General features: G+C 41.8%; 1 pseudogene; it reads right to left on the reverse strand.

Annotated features, from left to right (window-relative positions):
* Positions 1-430: 430 nt before the first annotated feature.
* LOC133774662 (acyl carrier protein, mitochondrial-like) lies at positions 431-857 on the reverse strand (annotated as a pseudogene).
* Between the last annotated feature and the right edge of the window lie 9470 nt (positions 858-10327).

Raw genomic sequence — 10327 nt, forward strand, 5'->3', positions numbered from 1 at the left:
TGTGTGATCCCTTTGATTCTTAGCCCTATCAGTGTGATCAATTGTGAACTGAAATTGATCACTTGGACTAGTGAGATGGCATTGGAACATGCCACCTTGATGGGATTGTATTGGAATTCCCTGGCACATTTCTAACTCTACCATTTGGGGCAAGTTCGATTGAGTATGTCCCAAATTGTACATCTCCTCCCTCTCTTATTCCCACGCTTATATTTAACACGAATAAAAATGTATTTATTGATGAATATTTTCCCCTAATTTTTTTTTCGCTTTGTAGGTTTATTTCCATAGAGCAAAACACTTAAACAATTTAAATACAAATCTGACAGAATCACTGTCAAGGCCAGCGAGCTACCAACACGCCTTCCCACTTGCAGAGCCTTGTGGCAATCTTGCAGATCCTCCCTGGGCGAGGAAGGGGTCTGCCTTTTTATTCATAAACATCCTTCTTAACTGCAATGTAATCTATTATTTCTTGTGGACACATTAACTTTTCTGCATCTGTGTCAGGGATTTTGAACCCAAATTCGTCTTCCACGGCCATGATAATCTCCACTTGGTCCAAACTGTCTAAGCCCAGGTCTTTCATAAAATGGGAATTTACTGAGAGCTTTGATCCCTGATCCCCTCCAGTGTCAGAGGGGGCGCATCGCTGTCCTGGCGGCACAGCTGTGTAACACTCCCTGGCACCTGCACGAGCACTGAGGCCGGCTGTAGACCCCCGAGTCCCGTCCGGGTCCCTGCGGAACACAAGACGGTGCTGAGAGGCCGGACCGAGGCCAGCATGGGGACGTGGGGCAGCAGGGAGAAGGCCTCGGACAGGCGCGGACACAGGAGGAAAGTACATGAGCCACCATGGCTACGCTGACCCAGGATGCCCCGCTCCCCTAAGTTTCCAGTAATTTTTTTACTCCCCACTTATGTATGCAGATGTTTAATCTTCAGATCCACTTGTATATTCCTAGACATTATCTTAGTACATAACAAAGATTCAGGAGTATTGAATAAATTAATATCCACAGCTGCGATTACTATGTGGTGATTCAGACAAGAATAGGAATAGTGATTCAGTATTAACAAGAAATCTCATGAATATACTTAAAATCTAAAAAATTTAGCTCTTGAATTTAAGTTATATTTATGTGAGTAATTGTCATCTGGAACTCTTTTTTTTTAAAAAGGTTTATTTATTTATTTGAGAGGTAGATTTACAGAGAGAGGGAGAGAAAGGTCTTCAATCCACTGGTTCACTCCCCAAATAGCCATAATGGCTGGAGCTAAGTCGATCCGAAGCCAGGAGCCAAGAGCTTCTTCTGGTCCCCATGCCGGTGAGGGACCCAAGGACTTGGGCCATCTTCCACTGCTTTACCAGGCTATCCTGGAGAGCTGGATCGGAAGAGGAGCAGCTGGGACATGAACAACCAGAGCCCATTTGGGATGCCAGTGCTGCAGGAGGAGGCTTAGCCCACTGTGCCACAGCCCCGGCCCCAGTCATCAGAAACTTTTGATCATGTCAATTCTGCTCAGAAAGATATGCCATTGTCATTTAGAAATACTCTTCAGTAATCTCTGGCAACATTGTAATTTATATTTTGATTTATTGCATGAATTCATTCCATTCCTTAGAATTTAAAATTAAATAGTGTAGATGCAATAAGATATGATGTGTTAGGGCACTAGCAAAGATGGACCAGGCAGAAGCTTGAGAATTGGTATGTCAAGTCTTCAGAAAAAACCCTGAGTGAATGACTTGTGCTATATGCATATTACCAATTTTAATAGCTACAAAATAAAATAATATTGTTATCATTACTGGTGCAGCACACTTCTGTACTGCCCATAAGAATTTAGTGTTAAATATTTTCATTGGCTCAATAGACATTTTTTCTGGCAGATATATCTACCTGGTATATTTAACCATTTATCACATTATTACCTCAAATATGTTTTGAAGAACGACTCAAAACTTTTCTTTACAACGTCATCCAAGGTTCTATCTAATGAAAGCTGTTTTGTAGCTTTGTGTAGTCATTTCAAGCAATGAAAATTTCACTGGCATTTCTCCACTTATAAAGCTCCTGGCCAGTCCTTTGCAGGATTTGTGAACTGTCAATACTGCTGTATTGATGACTCCTGTTATGGTTGAGACTGTGCACTGTCCAGTGAAGAATCCAGAAGAATCAATTACCTGTCTTTCCTTATTCATACTTTTTTTTAACTGAAACTTTCCTGCAATTTGTAATGTAAAATTAGATTAGACTAATGTTCAATGTAATGTTCGATGTAGATTTAAGTAGAAATTGGGAAGGTTGACATTGTATGAAGACCCTGTCTAGAGCCATGTTAAATTGTATTAACTCAAGTAGTGGTGTGTTTATCAATTTGAGTTTCTCTCTTAAAAATATGAGCCTTATTTCTCTCAGATGCAGTCTTCGTCAACTCTAAAACATTCAAAGATCTCTCAGAACCATCCATCTAAGATTTCATTGTGTGTGCTTACAGAAATCTAACAATAAGAAGGCTTTGTTACACACTAATGTGCAGATAGCTTTTTGGATTTTCCTCTGATAAAACAAAATAAAAGTTGATAGAAAACAATATTGAAGTTAATAGAGAAATCACAGAATTATCAGACTTTTCCCTTATATTTTCTAAATTATTCCTAATGATATATATGGGATCCTGAAAATGTGAGGAAAGTAATACTACCTTTACTATATTACTATCAGTGTGTGATGTGATGTTTCAAAGGTGTTTTTATGTTCCTGTTTGCCTCTGGACTGTAGGAACAGAGCTCTTGCTGTTTTTACTTTGCTGTCTCTGTTGAGTTTTAGTGAAAACCGATCATGGTCTTTGTGTCAAATAAACAAAAAGTTTATATGGGCTTAGTCACTTTTAAGTAAAAGTTTCCATTAGCTTACATGCAGGTATAAAGATTTTTTTCTCGCATTTTCTATTGTGCTATATGTTTACAGAGCAGCCCAAAAAGCTTATAAGCAATTATATTTCAACAAGACTTCTCTGTGAACCCACAGTGACTGTCAATCATTTTCTTGTTCTTACTGTCTTCACCAGAGGGTGTCCAAGAAAGGGAAATGTAATTCAATTAAAAGCAACACTAATGACAAAGAAACAAAAACAAAGACAAGCAGATCAAAACTGGAGGTAATTCCAATTGCATTTAGGATGCTGAAGACCAGAAGACTGCGTTCCTCACAAGCTATAACTGAGCAGAAACCATAGAATTGAAAGAATCATGTATTTTTTGTGCCCCACTAGAGAACATATTGCAAGGAAGACAGGTGATATGTCCATCCAAAGAGAGGAGGGGAACAAAAATTGTTCCGTCTTTGGAAAGGCAAAGCAGGCTTAGTGTCAGCCATACAAAGAATGAGAAGAAAATAACAGACATTTTACGGAACTGTAAGTGTGGGTTCATGTGATAGATCAGAAGCCTGAGATTCCCCTCCACAGGAAGTGGGTCTTTACAAGCTACTTCCACAGACCTCTACTTGGTATCTATGAGGAGCTGGGCAGTGAGACACACACACACACACACACAGGAAGGGAGGCAGAGAGAGAGAGACAGAGAGATGAGGGGGTGAAGACAGAGAGAAGCTCTTCCCTTTTCTTCTCTAAGAAAAATTCAATACAAGAAAGACAGAGAGCCCTGTGAACCCGAGCTTCAGGCACACAGCATCAGTCACCAGGGAGGAATAGAAACAAAAGCCATCTGCTGCTGATGGAGGGCAGAGCACCTGCTGGTAACCAGGATTCTGCAGGGAAGCAAAAAGACAAACAAGCATGCAAACAACTGCTGCAGGAGAGGCAGGTTTGCCCAAGCCTCTTCCCCCTGGTATAAGGCAGGTTTGAACAGACGTGGAAGGAGTGAGAAAGCTTCACCCCAAGACTCGTCGCATGGGGCCTGCCTAGCTCTGAACCTGAAGTACAAGAGCCCTGAATCCGCACCTTTCTACAACAGTCTGCACCTACGGCAAGGAGCCCAGTGAAGCCTCTGGTCAGCAGTTCACAACCCAGAAAGCGTTTATCATGCCAGCAGTCACAGGAGCATGGAAGTAGGTCCTTCCCACACTGGGTTTTCCTATAAGTCTGCTACCCTGGTTGATGCCTTCATTCCAGCCTTCTGAGAGACCCTGAGACAAAAACCTAGCTAGGTTGTGGCAACTGTATGACTCACAGAAACTGTGAGATACTCTAGCATTCAGGTTGTTTAACCGGCTAACTGCAGTAAATTTGTTAGGCATTCCTTTGCATTGGATGATGGATAAAACATCGGAAAACTGGATTCCCTATTTTAGGAATTAAATAAGGAACTTTTACTAATTCATTTTCCTTTTTATTTTTTCTTTTCCTTTTCTCACACCAGAGCTGGGAGGAGCCAGCATTACAGCAGAGTAGGTTAAGCCACTGCCTGCAACACAGGCATCCCTTATTAGTGCTGGTCATGCCCCGGATGTTCTACTTCCAACCTAGCTACCTGCTAATGTGCCTGGGAAAGCAGTGGAAAATGGTCCCTGGCACCCATGTGGGAGACCTGGATGGAGGAGTTCTTGGGTTCTAGCTTCAGCCTGCCCCAACTTTGGCCATTGCTGTCATTTGGGGAATGAACCGGCAGATGGAAGATTCTCTCTCTCTCTCTCTCTCTCTCTCTCTCTCTCTCTCTCTCTCCAACTCTGCCTTTCATATTAATAAACAAATCTCTTTTTTTAAAAAGCACTGGAGCTTTGGGCATCCTGCTGTTTTAGTGAATGAATGTCCAGAGGACCATCTCCCCTCATCCAGCAGATGCGTGGGACCTGGACTCACAGCTGAAGCGCAGCCTGAGCATGGTTGTCACAGGAATTAATCTGTCCCTGCAATGGCGTTGCCAGTCTGATTGTAACTTTGACACAAAGGTGATCTCATGCTGTTGTTGAACAAAGTGGAGGACTGGGGAAAGCACACATTCTTTATTTTCCTCCTTTCGACAGTCATGGTTTGATTTTGGACGTTGTTCTGAAGCTCAGATATTGTGGATAGGTTTGGAATTTAGACTGCAGACATGGGATATTTGGAGGAAAGTAGGTTGAATATGTGGAAAAAAAAAAAAAAAAGGACCACAAGGAACAGGTGTTTGGTGCACCTGTTAAGCCCTGGCTACCCGGTCTGCATTCCGTAGTGGAGTGCGTTAGTGGGAGCCTGGACTCTGTACCGGACTTCAGCTTCCTGCTAATGCACATCCAAAGGGAAGCAGTGATGGCCCAAGAAGCTGGGTACTGTCACCCACACTGGAGAGCTGAGTTGAGTTCCCAGTTCTTGGCTTTTGCTTCTGGCCGTGGCCGGTGTCTGGGGGAGTAAATTGGCAAATGGGAGCTCATTCAGTCTGTCTTACTATATGCCTCTCAAATAACTCACTGACTAGCTAACTAACTAAGTAAATAGTTTTAAAAAGTGAATTAGGGGACTGGGACTGTAGCACAGCGAGTTAAAGCCCTGACCTGAAGCATCGGCATCCCATATGGGCGCTGGTTCAAGTCCTGGCTGCTCCACTTCCAATCCAGCTCTCTGCTATGGCCTGGGAAAGCAGTAGTAGGTGTCCCAAGTGCTTGGGCCCCTGTACCAGCTTGGAAGACCCTGAAGAAGCTCCTGGCTCCTGGCTTTGGATTGGTGCAGCTCCAGCTATTGCAACCATCTGGGGAGTGAGCCAGCGGTTAGAAGACCTTTCGGTCTCTGCCTCTGCCTCTCTGTAACTCGGCCTTTCAAATAAGTAAATAAATCTTTTTCTAAAAAAAGTGACTAAGGAACTTGGAAAAGCGGAAGCAGATGTAATGGCATGTAGTAGGGTATGTTTTCCCGATGCTTATCCTATCATGGTCTCCACACCTCCGTGTAAAAGTCTGGCAGATCCTGCCTCTGAATAGCTGAATTTAAACTAGTTCCTTTTCTCACTTTTCAGTCATGGTGTCTAAGACCACCACACGATTTTCTCCTGCCGTCTGATCCATGTTAACAATCCGTTTCCATCATCGGTAGCCCTTCCAGGCCACTTATTAACGCTGGCTATAACACGCACGGTTGCCTTGCGATTTGTTTTTCCCATGGTTTCCATATCAGAATGCCCCGCCTTCCCATGTTCACTTTGACAGAAGAGAGCCTTTCATCCTGCCTCATCAAGTCGTTTCTGATCTCAAAGTCCGAGTTAGAGCCGAACCTGACCTCCACGTGGCTGCAGCTGGCTTTCCGGCACCATATCCTACCTAGCAGCTACCGTGTATGTCATTGTGTCTGCCTCAGCGAACATCATGCTTCCGGAGAGGAAATTGCTCCTTCTTTTATTTTCTTCTCTGGAGGGCCTGTAGATTCCATAAAATATTTGCTCAATATTTTTGGATGCCAGTTCTTCTCCAAATTTAAGGTAAATATCCACACTCCCCTCCAAGAAAAAGGATAATTCATTTTCAAGTGGCAAATGAACATGTGGCTTTGTGAAGTTGTTACAAAAATCAATATTAATAAATCAAATATACCAATCGAAAGCATGTTCCCCAAGCAATTGAACAATAATTTCCCAACTCTATTTTTTTTCCAAGCCATTTTCTGTGACACAGAATTGGAGCGCCTGTAAAATTTAGGTCAATTTACCTTCTGCACAGCAGGAACATGATTGTAAACTTCAGCAACTTAGGGAAAAAAAAGACACTTGAGTTTTCTTTAGGAGTTCTTGGATACTAGACTTTCATAATTGACAGTTTATGATTGGCATCCAATTTTCTCTGGGGACGGGTTAAATATTCCTTTTGATTCACCACTTATTCATTTAAATGCTTTTTTGGGAAACAAATTATGTATACTTATATATAAATTCACATTTTTATTATTTATTTTAAACAACATGTTCAGTTTAAATAATGTCTAACGAAGTATCTGGTTCTGTAAAGCAATCAGAAAAAACAAATATGAACTAGAAAATTACTAGTATTTAAAACCTCATTATTTAATCACATTTATTTAGAGGACTTGTGCTTTTAAAAAGGTTGCTTTATTTTTATCTGGTATATAAAAATTGTATGCACTTATGTGATAATATGTTATGTTTCATATGTGTACCTATTGTGTCATGGCCAGTCAGGTTAAAGGTATCTGTCTCTTCAAACATTAGTCATTTATTTGTGGAGCTGGCTGAAATTTTCATTCAGCTATTTCCACTAATTTTTTAATCATTGAAGCTATAGCAAATGAAATCCAGCCTAAGATATTTTCATCAAGTAAAAGGGACACATTTCAGTATACTCCTTTCTTTCTTTCTTTCTTTCTTTCTTTCTTTCTTTCTTTCTTTCTTTCTTTCTTTCTTTCTTCCTTTCTTTCTTTCTTCCTTTCTTCCTTCCTTCCTTCCTTCCTTCCTTCCTTCCTTCCTTCCTTCCTTCCTTCCTTCCTTTCTTTCTTTCTTTTTTTGACAGGCAGAGTGGACAGTGAGAGAGAGAGAGACAGAGAGAAAGGTCTTCCTTTTGCCGTTGGTTCACCCCACAATGGCCGCCACGGCTGGCACACTGCGCTGATCCGAAGCCAGGAGCCAGGTGCTTCTCCTGGTCTCCCATGCGGGTGCAGGGCCCAAGCACCTGGGCCATCCTCCACTGCACTCCCAGGCCACAGCAGAGAGCTGGCCTGGAAGAGGGGCAACTGGGACTGAATCCGGCACCCCGACCAGGACTAGAACCCAGTGTGCCGGCGCCGCTAGGTGGAGGATTAGCCTATTGAGCCACAGCGCTGGCCAAGGGACACATTTCAATATATTTAAAGCATAGCTAATTTTCATCTATTTAAAAGATTAAACTGTGTAAGTTAATACATTTTTTAATTTGGAACCTCTTTTATTTTTCCTGATAACAAAATGTAGGTAGTCAGTAATGTTTAATTAATAATGTTGTTCACTTTGTGTTAAATAAGCATTTTAATATGAAAAATAAGAGCTCTGATTGAAAAATATTAATATAGAGTTTAGAAATACAAAGTAATTGGGCATTTGAACTTCACAGTTTGTTTGGAAAATGTCAATGGGGAAAGGTACAATGTGCCAAAGATACAGCTGTGAATTTTGAGCAGGGATGTGATAAGTTTCATGACTGGCTGTGCTTGAGCCTTTTGGAAAATCATCCGTTACATGGCATCATTAATTTTGACAACCTGAACATTTGTTTTCACTATTAAATTGGAAGTATGTTAAAAGTTTTCTAAAGCATAAATTTCATGAATGTTAATGAATGGTTATTTCATAAGAAAAAAGAGTGTTGAACGATTAAGACATGGAGTAAGAAAATTTGCTTTTTAAGCAGTCGAACAAGTGGCCGGCACTGTGGCTCGATAGGCTAATCCTCCGCCTGCGGCGCTGGCACACCAGGTTCTAGTCCTGGTTGGGGTGCTGGATTCTGTCCTGGTTGCTCCTCTTCCTGTCCAGCTCTCTGCTGTATCCCGGGAGTGCAGTGGAGGGTGGCCCAAGTGCTTGGGCCCTGCACCCACATGGGAGACCAGGAGAAGCACCTGGCTCCTAGCTTCGGATCAGTGTGGTGTGCCTGCTGCAGCGCTTTGGCCGCAGTGGCCATTGTGGGGTGAACCAACGGCAAAGGAAGACCTTTCTCTCTGTCTCTCTCTCTCACTGTCCACTCTGCCTGTCAAAAAAAAAAAAAAAAGAAGAAGAAATCGAACAAGTACAAATAAATTTTTATTTAATTAAAGGACATATTACAAAACCCAGCTATCAGTGTATTTTTTTCAAACTATGGTAGTATTGTTTTTGAATTTAAACTCTCTTTCATTATTTAGCGTATGCTGTACTTCAAATGTTTCACCCAAAGTCCATGTGTTGGAAATTTAATGTCCAACACATTGATCTTCAGAAATGGAACTTTAAAAGGTGATTATCACTTTCCCAAAAGGATTAAGACCTTTTGAGATTTTATTATTGTTTATATCCCTTGGCTATATTCTTGAGAAACTGTGATTTTTCTACTTATTACTTATTGAATTCCATATTTAGGGGAGGGTTAAGCCTGTGATTATAAAGAAAATTGGAAGTATGTCATGTACAAATTAAAAGAAAAATAAGAAAAGAAGGAGGGTGCGAGTGAGAAAGAGAGGGAGGGTAGGTGGGAAGTATCATTATAATCTTAGAACTGTACATATAAGTACATGATATTTGTTCTCTTCATATAAATTTTAGAAGATATGGGGCCAGCATTGTGGCATAACAGATTAAACCGCAGCCTGCAATACCAGTAGCTCACAGGGGCCGCTAGATGAAGTCCGGCTGCTCCACTTCTGATGCAACTTCCTGCGAATGCACCTCAGAGGAAGGTGTCCCCAGTACTTGGGCCCCAGACCTACATGGAAGACCTGGAAGAAGCTCCTGGCTCCTGGCTTCAGTCTGGCCCAGCCCTGGCTGTTGGGGCTATTTTGGGAGTAAACCATCAGATGATAACGCAGGCTCTCTCTCTCTCTCTCTCTCTCTCTCTCTCTCTGGTGAACCTGTAAATCTGCCTTTCAAATAAATAAATAACTCTTTTTTTTTTTTTTTGACAGGCAGAGTGGATAGTGAGAGAGAGAGAGAGAGACAGAGAGAAAAGTCTTCCCTTTTTTTGCCGTTGGTTCACCCTCCAATGGCCGCTGTGGACGGCACTTCTCGCTGATCCGAAGCCAGGAGCCAGGTGCTTCTCCTGGTCTCCCACGCGGGTGCAGGGCCCAAGGACTTGGGTCATCCTCCACTGCCTTCCCGAGCAATAGCAGAGAGCTGGCCTGGAAGAGGGGCAACCGGGATAGAATCCAGCGCCCCAACTGGGACTAGAACCCGGTGTGCCGGCGCCGCAAGGCGGAGGATTAGCCTGTTAAGCCACGGCGCAGGCCATAAATAACTCTTTAAAAAAAGATCATTATTGGAGTGTGTTAGTTATAAAAGGGAAGAGTTAGCCCCTTGTCCAATCTCTGTCTCTGTCTCTGTGTCTCCTTCTCTTTCACACTCACCTCCTGTGCTTTCTACCATGAGATGACATGGCACAAAGATCCTCACCTGATGTACCCAATAATGTTTGAGATGGAGGTTTTGTAAAGGTATTAGAAATTTATAATGCATTTTAATATACATTTTTCCAGCATAAACATTTAATTGAGCTCAGATTCAAAATAACATAATTACTCATTGCAAGAATTCCATAAATTAAAAAATAAACATTTGATTGTATGAGATTTAATTTTCTTATGTATAATTGTTTGCCTGAAGATGCATCAAGACTAGCAAACTGTTTTAAAATATTCTTTGAGCCTCTGTATCTAGATCTGT

Source organism: Lepus europaeus, chromosome 15 (assembly GCF_033115175.1).
Source record: "Lepus europaeus isolate LE1 chromosome 15, mLepTim1.pri, whole genome shotgun sequence".
Taxonomy (NCBI): domain Eukaryota; kingdom Metazoa; phylum Chordata; class Mammalia; order Lagomorpha; family Leporidae; genus Lepus; species Lepus europaeus.